This window comes from Adiantum capillus-veneris, chromosome 10 (assembly GCF_014529385.1).
Source record: "Adiantum capillus-veneris isolate H3 chromosome 10, ASM1452938v2, whole genome shotgun sequence".
Lineage (NCBI taxonomy): Eukaryota > Viridiplantae > Streptophyta > Polypodiopsida > Polypodiales > Pteridaceae > Adiantum > Adiantum capillus-veneris.
In genome coordinates, this window is record NC_140940.1 from 162,436,639 (window position 1) to 162,452,119 (window position 15,481).

Here is a 15,481-nt window from a genome sequence, read left to right on the forward strand (position 1 = left end):
TACCCCACAATATAGTAGAGCATCACCTGAAGCATAGTGCACACATCCCATAAATTTTTATCAACTTTAGCTTGTTACCAGCAAGCATTAAAGAGCACTGACTCCCTTTTATCGGCATCCAAAACATCATTGACATAATCATCATTAGAAAGAGCATCCAAATCCAACCATAGCTATCTCGAAGAACCTTGGAACAATCTAGACCTATATAATTAGAGGCATTTTTACTTGGGATTCTAGCTTGATCATGGAAAATAGTTTTAGCTTGAAAATCGTCAACCATAGAACCCTCCACTGGATTGGTAGAGCCTTGAAAATCTTCATCATCCATCAAAGAGCTAGAACTTGCTCCATCTTGCAACTCATGGGAAGTCATACAAGGAAGAACTGCCTGGATATCCTGTTCACAATTAGCATGATCTAGACAATCTCCATACTCATCAATGTTGTCCTCTACCTTCTCATCTAAACCCATGCAACTTAACAGTCGATCGTAACACTACAAAGGTTCATTCGGCACCCGCTCGAAAGGGGTACATGCATCAAAAATATCCTCTATGCTGTCATGATCATCTGCTTCAAATCTAGCCAAGAAACCATTAATTATGGCATCTCCTTCTTCTTATGTGATAACAACACCTGCAAACATATTGTTAGTAACAAACATAGACTCATTGGAATTCTCATGAACATCCTGTGTTGACTCCACAATCTTCGGTAATTTATCAATTGATGTCTATATAATTGTTAGCAGCAAGCTAATGAAAACACCCTTTTTCGGAGTTCTCCTTGTAAAAACAATTATTATTTTGATAAATCGGGAATATTGTAACTCCTATTTTCTTGGTAAACCTTGTAATTAATGAGCCGGAGCTACAAGCTTCCAGATTGTATCAGTCAGTCAATTCCCATCTTTGATAGAACTCCAGATTATTACTTTTGACAACCCAAAAACCTTGGCTAAGGTATAAAAGCCAATTTTTGTAAGTTTTTTAATAAGTTTTTGGATAAGAAATACACGGCGTGAGCTAACGGCACTCACTTCTCTTCTTCTCGCGCTTCCTACTCCCTCTTTGATTGTCACATTACGAATGAGTTTGTTGCATTGCAACCGTAGGTAAGAGCTCTACGCATTGACGTAAGCCATTCACAGTATTTCGTAGCTTTTGGCATCATCGACCCGCGGCCTAATTTCATCATAACTTTTAAAACGAAAACTAAGCATAGGCGGGGTATTGGGGCATCATTGCTAAGCATCTAGATGCATTCTGGGTCGAAAATGACTAGGTCAAAAATCCACTGCTGTTAATAATTGCGATTTTGGAAGACCTAAAGTGGGATTTGAGGCCATAGGCATGTGTGCTTAGGTCTTGTAAACTTGTCGTAGAAGTTTCGTTACGTTTGGATGTCATCTGATGCTGTAACGGAGGTGATTTGCTTGCCGATGAGCGATTGGCTTTTGGTGATTTCAGTCACTTGAGTGTAGCCTGAGTTAGATGCGAGTTGTTAGTTGTTTCTAAGATATTGACAACCTCTTGTAGCCTCTGTGCACTAGTTGAGTCAGCTTCGTCCCATGGTTTGACAAATTAATCGTGGTTCTCGCTAATACTGCAATAAGATAGGATGGTGAGGTTAGACATGCGTCTCACATTTGGTGCTGTTGCCGGGGATCAAATAGACCTAAACTAGGAAAAACACGAGCGTCTTGTGTAATTGTCCTTTAACTTCCTCTAGGTTCGCCTAGAGTTTAAAACTCTCTTTTAGAAACCGCATAGCTTAAGATTGTCGTCTTTTGCTGTGTAGAGGTAGCTTGGAAGTAATTGTACTTGCTGAGTACCTTTAGGACTATAGGATTGTAGATTTAGATTAGGATTTGGAGAATGATTGGTAGACGAGACAAGTCTTAAGATCAAGACTCTGAAAAACATAAAAAACACAAGAAAACGAGTGTTTGTGGACACTTTCCACAACCCCATTGCATGAGAAACTAGGAGTAGGGTAAGTAGGATCCGAGGTGGATTTCATAGCATTGCTCTCTCTGAAAGAATCAAGTGTGAGTTCTTATGTAAAGTTGCAGAATTTCAGGTCTACGGCTAGAAATAGCTTGAAAAGACTCGAATTCATTCAATCCAACTGGGGAGTAAGCCAAATAGTTGTTCGAACCAGTGGGTAAGCTCAAGGACACTTTGAGGTAAAAATTTCAAGAAGTTGACCAAAACTCAGATTATTTACTTTTTCTTGACATTTTAGGCCAAATTAAGTTTTGACTTGATTTATAGGCTTAAAAAACATCATAAAAGGACTGTCTTTGAGAAAATTGCTAAAAAGTGCTCATTTCAAGCCTCAAGTTAATAATCACGATTATTAACTTTTTGCTCTAAATTAGCCAAGACTCATACCATTGACTCATTGCATGTGTACAAACAACTGGCCTAAGAGATTTGGATCACTAAACTGGCAAAAAACCGAGTAAAAACTAAAGTTTGTATTGACTTTTTGAATCTTGAGTGTGAATTGAGAAAAAATTAATCCAAACTTGTTGAAAATTGATTCATAGGCTTTTATCGATGTGATACACATGTGTACATGCTCAGTTGACCAAAAAAATTGCAAAATTTTGTCAAATGTAAATAATCGTGATTATTTACATCTGTCCTGTTTTTGAACTTTTTTGACCAAGTTGGCATACCACTAGCTTTACCATGTTGTAATAAGCCCACAAACCAAATTTGGTAAGATTTGGATCACTGGAGTGAAAACTGTGACAAAAATTGCAAAGTTAGTCTGAGGACAGATAATTGATGACCATTTGACAAAAAATTATCCAAACTTGATGAAAATTGGCTAGTGACCTTAACATAAGGTGCTTAATAGATCTGTGTCAAAGTTGGGACAAAAATATGCAAAAAGTTGTCAGAAGGAAATAATCACAATTATTTACATCTAACTTGGTGATTTTGCAAATTTGAGTATGCCACAAGGTCAAGCACATCAATTGGACCCCACATATCAATTTTGGTGAAATTTGGACCACAAAAGTGAGACTTAAGCCAGATTCACAAAATCAGAGTTTGCGGACACGGAACAGTGGGTAAACTTGATCAAACTTGTTGAAACTTGCGTAAGGGCTTTTACAAGTTGTATACTTGCCAAACCAATCCAAAAAAATGCAAAAAAGTGACAAAAGTAAATAATCGTGATTATTTACTTCTGCTATCCATAGACTTTAATTTTGACTTTGGGGCTTATACAATGCTAGACCAGCATAATATAAGGCCACAGGGAAATTTTGGGTTCAATCGGATCAAAATTGGTACAGATACACTCAGTTTACAGATTGTAAATTAGACCTTTGATTTTGCTAAGCTGAATCTGAAAGTCAAAATTTTGACTTTCATAGCACTATTTGAAGTGAAATACAGAGACCAATCACTGGAGTTCTCAAGAGCTCTACTGTCCTTATAGAAAAATAGCTAAATTGATAAATTTTGTACAGGAATCAGGTTGCAGACGAGGAATCAGTGGCTTGACAGAAAGTTGCAATTGAATCAAGTGGAAATTGACGACAAGTCAATCTAAGGTGAGTACTCTATCCAGGGATACAGAAGTCTATATGAACCTTAGATCCGGTCGGGTAATAGGAAATCAAGGCCTATTCGGAGAAAACACCAGTAGAGTATCCACTGAAGAAACCGTAATTCAAGGCAAATCCTTGCACACAATTCCTGAAGAAGTCTCGGAAACTTTTTCAGATTCAACATCCGAAATGTCTTCTTACTCGACTCACTCGAAAACTGGAACGATAATGCACTACAAGCATATACTCTCTTTTTACAAGACTAATCGTCATGGAGCCCAGGTTTACTTGGATCCTAAGGAAGAGTATGCTATTCGCATTGATGACCATGGTATTGAGTTCGAAGAAGAGATTAGGGAAAACAAACAAGGAAAAATGTACATGGATCAAAACGGAACTCAATATGTACAAGTTGAAAAGGATACGATCAAGTAGACTTGAAGCCTTTGAAACGGCTTAGTATAGATAATCCTAGGATCGGAGTCTATTGTTGGGAAGATAGAAACATAAAAGATATTTTGTGGACTTCTCATGCTAGACCAGGACATTTAACAATCATGAAGATCATCTACATCTTCAAGATCAAAGATAAGGGATCTGCGGATCTACCAACTTACTTGTTTAGGGATTGTTATAACAATAATTTTGTTATGATGACTCTTGAGGAGGTAGAACAAACCAAATACCAGGGGTATTCCATACGGGATTGGATATTGGGTCAAGGACCAGAAACCACTCCAAGAGACAAACATCGTGAGAGTTCATCTGAGAGTAATGTGAAGAAACCAGAAACCACCTCATCACACAGAAAAACGGGTGACACTAAGGCCAGTCCAGGGCTACATGAGTCACTATTTTCGACAGATTGGTTCGAAGGACTCGGAACAGGACCGACTCCCAGAAGACCTGGAGTTGAACCAAATAGACGTGTCAGACCAGCTGATTTTCAAAAATGGGTCAAAAAATACAGTGGATCAGGGGATCCATATGACCACTTAGCAAGCTTCAAGCAAGTGCTAAGGGCAGAGTGTATATTCGATTTCCATACTCAATTCGAGGGGTTTGGAATGATGTTAGAAGAAAAATCTTTGACATGGGTCCAAAACATTCCACTAAGATCAATCATGGATTTGAATACATCAGCTCAAGGATTTGTAGCTACTTGTTCTAAAACGGGGATTAAACATAATATGGTAGCTCAAATCTACAGCTTTAAACAGAAACATGGTGAGTCTGTTAGGGATTGTGCAACTCAAATGAAACAATACATTGCCAGATGCCTAGAGTTGGAGATACCTGCAGAAGAGTGGCTTGTATCATTGTTTCTGGAGGGACTGCTAAACAAAGAACTTCATGCTATACTCTATACTAAAAAGCATACAACCCTAGAGGCGTGTGTGCCCGATGCTATTGACCTAGGAGACAATTGTGAGATCTTTAATAAAGAGGATGTCCCTACGGATAACCAAAGCGAGAAGAAAACATCCACAAAACCAGCACAAGTGGGAACGGCTGCTGTAGCACCACTCTCAGCCATAGAGGATATGCTAAAAAGGATGAATGACATGATGAACAATATGCAAAAAGCACCTATGAGAGGACTAGGACAGGGGATATCCCCACAAGGACAACCAATTAGGCCACAAAAATGGTGTGCAATTGAGGATAAATGGACCAACCACGAGAGCCACGAGTGCTACTTCAGACCAAAGTATGATGGGAATGTTCAGTACGTGCCCATGAGGCCCCAGGGACAACCCATGTACATATATCAACCTAATATGGCTCAAGTTCAAAGACCACCAATGGGTATGGAGAGACCTCAACCTGTGTTGGGACAACAATCTCCTTACCCAGGACATAATGCGGTGCCTATAAAGTACATGCATTCAAAAGGAGTCATAGATGAACAAGCATTAGTGCCTATTACAACCTATGCAGAGCCTCTAGTCCATCTACAGTAATGGTAGAGGGAGATTGGTATAGTCCACATCCACCACCAATGGAGGAAACCATGACCTATGCTCCACCAGAGCTCGCACCAATGTATTATGTAGCCAATCAAGTTGTCAGACCTCCCATGGGAAGACCCATGATGAAGCTCAGAACATGAAACTGTCATAACTGTGGTGCTGATGACCATTAGAAGAACGAAAGTCCAGAGCCTGACAAAAACCTCAAACCTATTGAAGCCTATTGCATACAATGTTGCAAAAAGGGAGGACACTTTTCGGAAGATTGTCCTAAGAATCCTTTAAACAAGGGAAAAACTGTAGTCAACGTAGTCCAAGTGATGCCTAGTAGCTCATCGGAGAGCGAACCGATTGTTCCAATCAAGGTAATCACTAGAGCCCAGGCAAAGAAAAAGAAACACAATTCCTCTGATGATTCGGAGAACGCGAAAGTTTCTTCTCAAAGAATCAAAAGGAGCAGAAGCAAAAGATATGAGATGAGAAAACAAAAGCAACGGGTTGAAAATGAAGAGAAAGCAAAAATTCTAGCCCAAGACAAGTTGAAAGAAACTGGCAGTGAATTCAAGGAAACAACCGTGAAATCTAGAGGATCCATTTTGGTTGATAAAATTTTTGAGCCTATCAATGCTGCCTTGGAAGCTTACCAAGCAGGACTTAAAGCATGCCAAAACATGGAAAAAAAATGGAAAAACTATCCATCTCCAGACATGGAAGCAGCTAAGTTGGAAGCTTTTCAAAATTTGGTAAGAATCACGCAGGAAATGCTGGATAAACAGAAACCCAAGCTTGAAAGTATTGCAAAACCAGAAGAGCTTGCGATAGAAGAAACGAAGCAAAATTCGATGTGGCGGCAAAACCCCACCTTGAAATAAATGAACCAGACACTCATAGTGCGGACAGTGAAGATGCCTTAGGCGAAATTCCATTCGTAGAGGAAGATTGGCCAGGACATTTATGAAAAAAGGTAAGGGAGATCAATGATTGGAGACTAACTTTAAAGTCAGGTCCTATAGACGAAGTCTGGTTAGATAACCTACCATCTGATATGAACATGGATTTACAATCCTTGTACGGGGATTGCGGATCGGAGGCTTCATGGATATCTAAACCAATGACATTAAAAACATTACCTTCTTACTTGGGAGATAACGAAGATGAATCTATCATTTGCAAGACCACTCAAGTAAAAAGAGCCAAAGAGACCCTAGAAGTAGACAACATTAATTCAATCATGTCTACATCTATCCAATGCACTCTTACTTTGGGAAAACTGTTGAAACTCAGGCCATACTTATGGAATGATTTACAAAAAACCCTAGAGAAGGTGGGTATAACGGGGTTAATCTCTAAGAATCTGGGAAACTTGAAAAATGAAACAGAATACAAAGAGATTCGATCAGTTCCTATGAACAAGGTCGGAGAATATTATGAAGGGAAAGAAGGAAACACCACCCTCCCAGTGAGATATAATGACATTGAAACCATGGCAATACTGGATAGTGGAGCTGGCATAGCCATAGCCACTAAAGCAATATGGGAATCCTAGGGATAGCCAGCCATTAGACAAACGCGAATGAAATTGCAGTTGGCTGATGGACACATTGAAAGACCATTAGGGCTACTAGAAAAAGTGATAGTCAACTCCTGTGGAATTGAATATCAACACACTTTTGCCATAGTAGACTTTGGAAAAAAAACTCAACTATGAAATCATATTGGGAAGACCTTTCATGCGAAAGGTACAGCTTATCCAAGATTGGGAAAACGACTATCTGTACTTGAAGCAGGTGGGATCTATAACAAGAGTCAATCTCAAAGACCACACCTATAGAGATGTCTTGAAAACACCCATCCAAGAGTTTGATTCAGTCTCTTCGGCTGAAACTAAACTTCCATCTTGGCTAAACAAAGACTGTGTGGAGCTTCAAAAAATGGAATCTTGAGACGAGAGGAATGTATCCTAGAAAGGGAATGTACAAACAAAGCCTACATACCTGAACCCTTTCTAGAGCATTTATTCGAACCATTCGAGTGGACTCAAATCTTAGCGACAATGGATGTATGCGTGAACACGTCTATGCCTACTCAATTTTGCAAGAGGATGGCTATGACATAATTCCCATCCAAATGATGTGAGTCCTTAACATTGAAAACAAGGATGAGGAAACAAAGGACTCGATGAAAGCTCAACACGTCTTTTTTGACCTCTATTGTGATGCAACTAACGAGTTAGATGAACACTCAGCTACCTCAGAAGATTTAGGATCAGAAAAAGAGCATACAAGGGCTCAATTACTCTTAAAAGGAGGAGAAGAAAAGTTTTTTGACTTTCGAAACCAGAAATCAAGAAGAAAAAAATGGTATAGAAGAAAGAGAGACACTAAATTTGTGAAAGCATGACCTATGCCATCAGTCTCCAGTAAAACACAATTCCTGATGCAGGATATATGCTAATGATTGTGTCAAGGACAAAATAACTGGCAGATATCTTTCAAATGGAGACTCAAAAATATCTTAGACATCGAGAAAAACAAGGAAGGGTATTCACGAAGAACATCAGGATAAAAAACCACTCATGACCAGAGTCGAGCGAAAAAAAAATATCAAGAGTTGAAAAAATCTCTAAAGGAGATATACACCACCGAAATGGAAACCACGGAAGAGGATGGTAAGGATGTAATGCATGTTCCATCCCATTATAAAAAGTACTCTCCAAGATCGGAAAATAATAATCGAACACCCTGTTAGGGAACTACGGGAACAAGGCAAGTCTTACGAAGGACGTGAAAACGCTAAAAGGGTAGACTTGGCTGAACCAGGAGAAGAGCCTAGACCGGATTACATAGCAAATGACCTAACATAAGAACAAGAAAAGATTTTTCTAAGCTTGTTAAAGAAATACCGGGATATCTTTGCTTGGTCTTACAAGGATCTCAAGGGTGTTGATCTAGAAATCTGACAACATACCATACCCATGAGAGATGATGCAAAACCAAGTAGACAGATACCATACACTTATAACGAAACATTTTCCAGCAAGATCAAAGAAGAGATTGAAAAACTAAAGGAAGCTGAATCCATTTACGAAATTGAACACACTGATTGGGTGTCTCCAATTGTGGTAGTACCTAAGTAGAATGGGAAATTACGAGTGTGCGTTAATCTCAAAAAAGTGAATGCAGCTACCATTAGAGACAACTTTCCTGTTCCGATAACTGAGCATGTTTTAGAACGAGTGGCAGGAAAAGAAAAGCACCCGATTGGGATAAGGTATTCCACATACATGTAGATGCTTCAAACTTTGCTATTGGTTGTATACTAGCCCAACCAAGAGATGGGAAAATTGTCTTTCCTATTTCTTATGCTAGCCGACAACTGAATATGGTAGAAAATAATTACACCACCACTGAAAGAGAAGGACTAGGAATGATCTATGTCATTAAAAAGTATATACATTACCTATTAGCCAACAAGTTTGTGTTCTTTGTGGACCACCAAGATTTGTTATATTTGGTCAACAAGCCATGCAGCATAGGAAGAATAGTGAGGTGGTTCATCATTCTTCTCAAATTTGATTTCACTGTGGTTGTAAAAAAAGGCACTACACATCAACGAGCAGATCATTTGTCCAGGATTGTTTCAGGGGAATCACCTAAAGGGGTAGATGATGATCTACCAGATGCCTATTTGTTCTCCGTGGAAAGGATACTTAGATGGTCTAAAAAAAATTGTGTCATTGATTCACCACTTCCTATCATAGTTGATTTAATTGAGCAATCGGCTATGTATCAATTACTAGTAGCTGGGAGGCTATATAAAGGAAATCATGACAGGATATTAATTTTATGCATTAACCCTGAAGAAAAGGATCAATACCTAAGTCAAGCACATGTTACCATAGTAGGACTTCACTTTGCGGAAGACCAAACTATGCAACGAATCTTGAGACTTAGAGTATTTTGGCCGAATATGAGAAGAGATGTTCGATCTTTTGTAAAATGTTTCCCTCAGTGTAAACAACAACCACCCATTCCTCATGTAACATTGTTTCAAATGTCACCTTTTCCTAAGTGGAGTAACTATCTGGTTACTTACTTATCAAGCCAAACATTTCCTGAGGATATGAGTAAACGCTGTCAAAGAGCAATTGAAACGGAAGCAAGAGACTTTGCTCTCATTGGGAACCAATTATATCGGAGAGGTAAAGATCAACATTGCGTCTTTGTGCAAATGAAAACGAGTATATTCCGATTATAGAACAAGCACATGTGGGATTAGCTGGAGGTCACTTTTCTAGTGAGACCACCGCAAGAGCAATCTTGATGGCAGGCATATGGTGGCCAACACTTTTTGCAGATGCCAAAGAATATGTTCGAAGGTCTGATACTTGTCAACGAGCGAAAATGCCAACACGAGTAGACAACATGCCCTTAAGACCAATGATGGGGGCTCAAGCCTTTGCAAAATGGGGTATAGATTTTGTAGGACAGATACAACCACCGGCTTACAGAACCCAAGCTCAATGTATCATTGTAGCTATGGACTATTTGACCAAATAGGCCGAGGCTAAGGCAACCCAAAAGAATGATGCCATAACCACTGCTGCATTCTTATATAAGTATGTATGGACTGCCAATAGAGATTGTCAGTGATCGGGGAACTCATTTCCTCAACGAGGTAATAGAGTATTTTCTTAATGAGTTTATGGTTATCCATAACAAATCAGTCCCTTATCACCCACAAGCAAACGGACAAGCTGAGCATACGAATAAAATTCTTAGCTTGGTACTGACCAAAGTGGTTAGTTCAGGAAGGACAGACTGGGAAATGAATCTCCATGCCTCTCTATGGGCTTATCGAGTTTCATTCAAAACAACTTTAAATGCTACACCTTGTTTATGGTCTTGATGCCATACTGCCAATAGAATTTCTATTGCCGACCTTAAGGGTAGCACAAACTCTTGAGTGGACTGGACATGAATTTTCAGAAAGACTTGAAGATTTGGAAAAGCTAGACGAACAAAGGCTAACTGCTGTAGCTCATATCTATGCACAAAAGCGGAAACAAAAACAGTTTTTTGATTCCCTCTTAATTACCAAAGTTTTAAAAAAAGGGGACCTAGTTCTAGTCTATTCCCTTAAGCAACACATTCCCAAGTTTAGAAAAAAGGGAAATGGACCATTTATCATTGAAGATGTATCTCCAAGTGGAGCAGTAAAATTGTCAACCCTAGATGGTGAACCAATGGCTAATTGGATTAGTGGATGTTGTTTAAAGAAATACAATTTGCCACTAACCAATGAATTTCTAGAGAGAATGCATGCAACCAAACAAAGGAAGATGAAGCGACAAGAGGTTATTGATGACGCCCAAGAGGAAGCTAGACTTTGGCTGCTCAAGCGTAAAGCTGCTCTCAAGAATCAACAGATACCAATTCCCATCAACACTTTGGAACTAGATGATCGACAATGGGAATTACCTAAAGACGCAGTTTCAACAGATGACGACTGGTTAGATGGAATGGATCTGCGCATCAAAGTACAATTCAACAATCATAGCACCAATGCTTTGGTAGACACAGGAGCTAGAGTGAATGCAGTCAGTTACTCCACATATAAGAAGGCAACAAGTCAAGCATTGACCGCAGGAATAACGACAATCAAAGGATGCAACAAGAATCCAACTCCAACATTGGGAGTAGTCAACTTGAACGTGGTATTACATGGATGTCATGTCCGCATCAGTTTGTATGCTTGCCAGATGAACACATGAATGAGATGATAATTCTTGGTATTCCTTGGATGCGTACTTAGAAGGTAGTACCAGTTTGGGATACGAATCAGCTAAAGCTATCACTTAGAGGAGGGCAACTCATTGTTCCTATTGCACCAAGCAAAGAGGAGTGGAAAAGTTGCAATCAGAGGACCAATCCACGAAGCAAATCTTCTCCATCCCCTCGACAAATGAATGCTACAAGTAGCATGCAAGGAGTCATGTGAATTTGGGTGCCAAAAGCACAACTTGTGGATAAACCAAATCAGATCTGGGTGCCTAAAATTTCACCAAAGAAACAGAAGGCGGTTCCAAGGATTCGAGCACAAAATCGAGCATCTATGAACAAGGAACCTAACATGAAAAAAATTTGGAAGAAAAAGGAGCACTTATCTTCCCCACACAACATGAAACCAATCAAATAGTGGCGAGTTAAGTCGCAACAGGCTCTCAAACACCATGCACCAAGCAGACCGAGCTACCAATGGCGAGAAAAAGCTCGACAACCATCTAACGTGCTACCAACAGCTCAAGCAATCAGCGTGCTTAAACACCTTGATGGTACTATCAAACAGAGAGCACAACGGCTAAAAGATTTACTCTTTGGAAGACATCAACAACAAACCTCGATATCGGAAACTTATTTACTCAAGACCCAGCTCTTGCACAATATATTGAGTTGAATTGCATTGATCTTCATATCATGGTAGAGCCAATCACGGCTATGCATAGACACAATTGTTCAACCCATGCACGCAGTCGTCCTGGAGAACGCCATCTAGGAGGGGTGGAAGGGCACTAAGTACCAAAGTACTAAGTAATCAAGGGCAATGTTTGAAGAGGGAGGAAAAAGTTTCATGTTAACGTGTGATTTTTTGCAAAATTACCTAATAATGCCCTTATAATTCATCAACAAGAGAAAATTCACTGATAGTATCTTCCCGATGAGTGTAAATAGTGTATAAACTATCAAAAAATCATAAAAAATAGTCCTTTTTTGGATATTTTTAATCATTTTTGTTGAAAAGGAGGCTTAAAAATGGAGAAGTCCAACAAAAAACAATAAAGCTGTGTTTTTCAAGGGATTTTCTTAATTATTGGATTTTCACTTTGCTTTTTTAGAGCATTTTCCTATTTTCTTTGATTTTTTAAAATAAAAAGGTAAAAAATAAATAGCAAGGAAGCTCAGATGAAAAAATGGAAGACACGATGGTGATCAGAAAGACAAGGCAGACAAGCACAAAAATTTTCAACGAAATCAGAAGATGGAAGCAAGAAGCCCAAATTAGGCGGCCAAGCCTACTTTTGCAAAATTCTTGCAGAATGAGCTACAGGAATCCGATTTTGGAAATTTTTGAGCCTAACATAGATTTCATGGCCTAATAGGACTAATGGGGGAATCTTGGGAAAATTGGTTCGAGAAGTCCGGGTATAGGTAGCCGGGGTAGGCTAAAACCACCTCATTTCCACTTGGAGCCTTTGTAGAGAGAGCATTTTGACTTCTTTTGCGCGTCATTTCCGGAGCCCACAGTTGACCTTTTCCAGCGCCGTCTCACACGAGACATGAGGGGTAAGCTCCTTACTAATCAATGATCCATTTTGTACGGCCAGTAGCTAGTCTAAAGTCCTAGAAAAAACCCTAGAAATCAAGCAGTGCACGAAGACCTACGACCTAAAAGTGACTATAGCGGCTTGCCAGCTTGACCAAATCAGATGGGATTTGAACCATAGCATGCCCTAACATAATAGAACCATTCCATACCATCAGATGATCATTCGGCTGGGGTAAAGGGATCCTCAGTAGAGAATTAGGGTTTTCTGGGAAAGGCCGGAATTCCGACTTGACTCCAGAGATGGCTTGCTAATGAGGTTCATATACAATGTATATGATTGGTTTGGAGAAATCCATCAAGTAAAGCCCTCGAAAAGCGGAACACGGCTCGAAGGTTACAAAGCATCAAATTCGACATACGAGGCCAAACTGACTCCAAATGAGCCAAAATTGGACATGTAAAATCCAAACCTCAAATTGACCATATAGTTTTTGTTCCTTGCATGATTTTATGCAACTTTGCTTGTTCAAAAATAGATTTGAAGCAATTTGGACCAGATTATCAGCATTTCAGTCTAAAAGGACATTCTAGAGAAAAATCTGACAACTCTCCTAACTTTGCACTCTACTCACTGAACAGGAGCAATGCAAGCCGTGGAGAAGGCCAAGAAGAAAATAAACCAAAAGGAGAAACTGCAAGAATTGCCCCGGTATCAACTGGACCTCGAGTCAGTAAAGGCAGCAAAGGCATCTTACCTTTCTAAAGAGCAGCTAGAAGAACACCATACCACGGTCTTCACTGGCACGTTTAAGAGTGAAGAAGGGCATCCGGTGGAGTTGTAGCTCTTGCCTAAAGAGGTGTACGATGTAGCTGCAAAGCCAGAAACCAAAGAGGCTAACTGCAGGTTGGGACTCCGACACATCTATGAACAAGAGCCCTGCGGAGTAGACTTTTAGAAATCTTAAGAGCTTCTGTCCACCATCAAGGAAGACGGAACTGCCCAAATCTCAGACAACCAAGGAAACAAGGCCGAGGTTGTAATTACAAAGGAAATAGTGGCAGAGGCACTCAGATTGCCCACTGAAGGGATGACCATGCACGCAAGAGATAGAAAAATAGCGGGCACATTTACAAAGGAAACAACTGCGGCTACATTTGCCGATCTCATCCACAAGCAGGTGGAAGAGCCAGCCCGTCTGTACCATCAACATTTCCATATCCTGGCGAAAAGGCCACCAAGGTACACGACACCAAATCACGCCGTGGCTACCACTTTTACACAAGTTCTGAAGTCAACCACCAGACAACCTGTGGGCCACGCGTAATATGTGTTGACAACATTGAAGGCCACCAAGAAGGAGGGGAAGATAACATACTTGGGCGCGCCGGAAGTATTGACCAGAATAGCCTATCATGCCATCGGCATGGCCGATAACCTACCGCCTTCCTTGGATCAGAACACATGGATCTTGGCAGCTCAACCCTCTCCAAGATCTACAAGATCAGGTAAAAGATCATTTAAATCAGGTGATGAATCAGATGACAGCTCATCAGAGCAGCATAGCAGTGAAAGCTCTGACAACGAAGAAAAAAGAGCTAGGAGGGAAGAGATGAAGCAAAAAGCTGTGGCTGCCCACCAGGAGGAGTCAGTGCAGAAACAAGCAAGATTTGAAAGAGAAAAGCAGGCGTATCAGTGCACTAGACAAGCATAAGGAAAAGACCCAGAAAAGTGGGTACCCACCGGCTTGAAAGGACTTCGAACAAAACATCATTCAAGAAAAGAGGCTGAGGATCCCAAGGATCATTTAGAAAGAATGTACTAAGAGGCAAAAGCCTTAAAGTTAAAAGAGACAGAAGAAGCGGCCAAGAAAGCGGAGGGAGCAGCAACTCAAGAGCAAAGCCAAGCATCTCCTCGACCCACCTCACCGCCGTCGGAACAACTGGACCAGCCCATGCCTACTCCACCATCATCACCGCTAGGCAACGAGACCATTGAAGAAGCCGAGACCGACATGGAAAAAGATTCTGATTTCACCCACCAAACGGAAGCTACACAACAAACTGACCACACCAAACAACATAAATAAAAGGAAGCTAAACTAGCACCAGAGCAGACAACCGAGGAAACTCACAAGGAGGCGGATGCAACTGATAAAGAGCAACATACAGAAAAAGAACAAACCACTACACATGAGCAAGAAACCGAGACTAAGAAGGAAGAAAGGCCTACAGCCATGGAACCAGAAAGGGTTGAGACCACAACAGTAATTTCCACTTAGCCAGCAACTGCCGAGGTTTCAAAACCTCACGATGGCCAAGGAACAACAACCATCTCTATAGAAACACCAGCAATAACAACACAGCAAGAAGCAACACAAGAGGCTGTCGGCACATCTCAACTTGCAAGACAGGAGGAATGGCAGTCCAATGATGAAGTCATTCTACAAGTAAATGAGTATGCAAGGCAGATGCAAATCATGACGGAGAAACTCCGCTCAGTAGCCTTTAACCGCAGTACTAAAGCCAAAGAATTAGAAACGGTCATCGATGCTCTTCAAGGCTAGCTCGACGACATAATGGCTACTATCACTGATCTCCAAAGGCA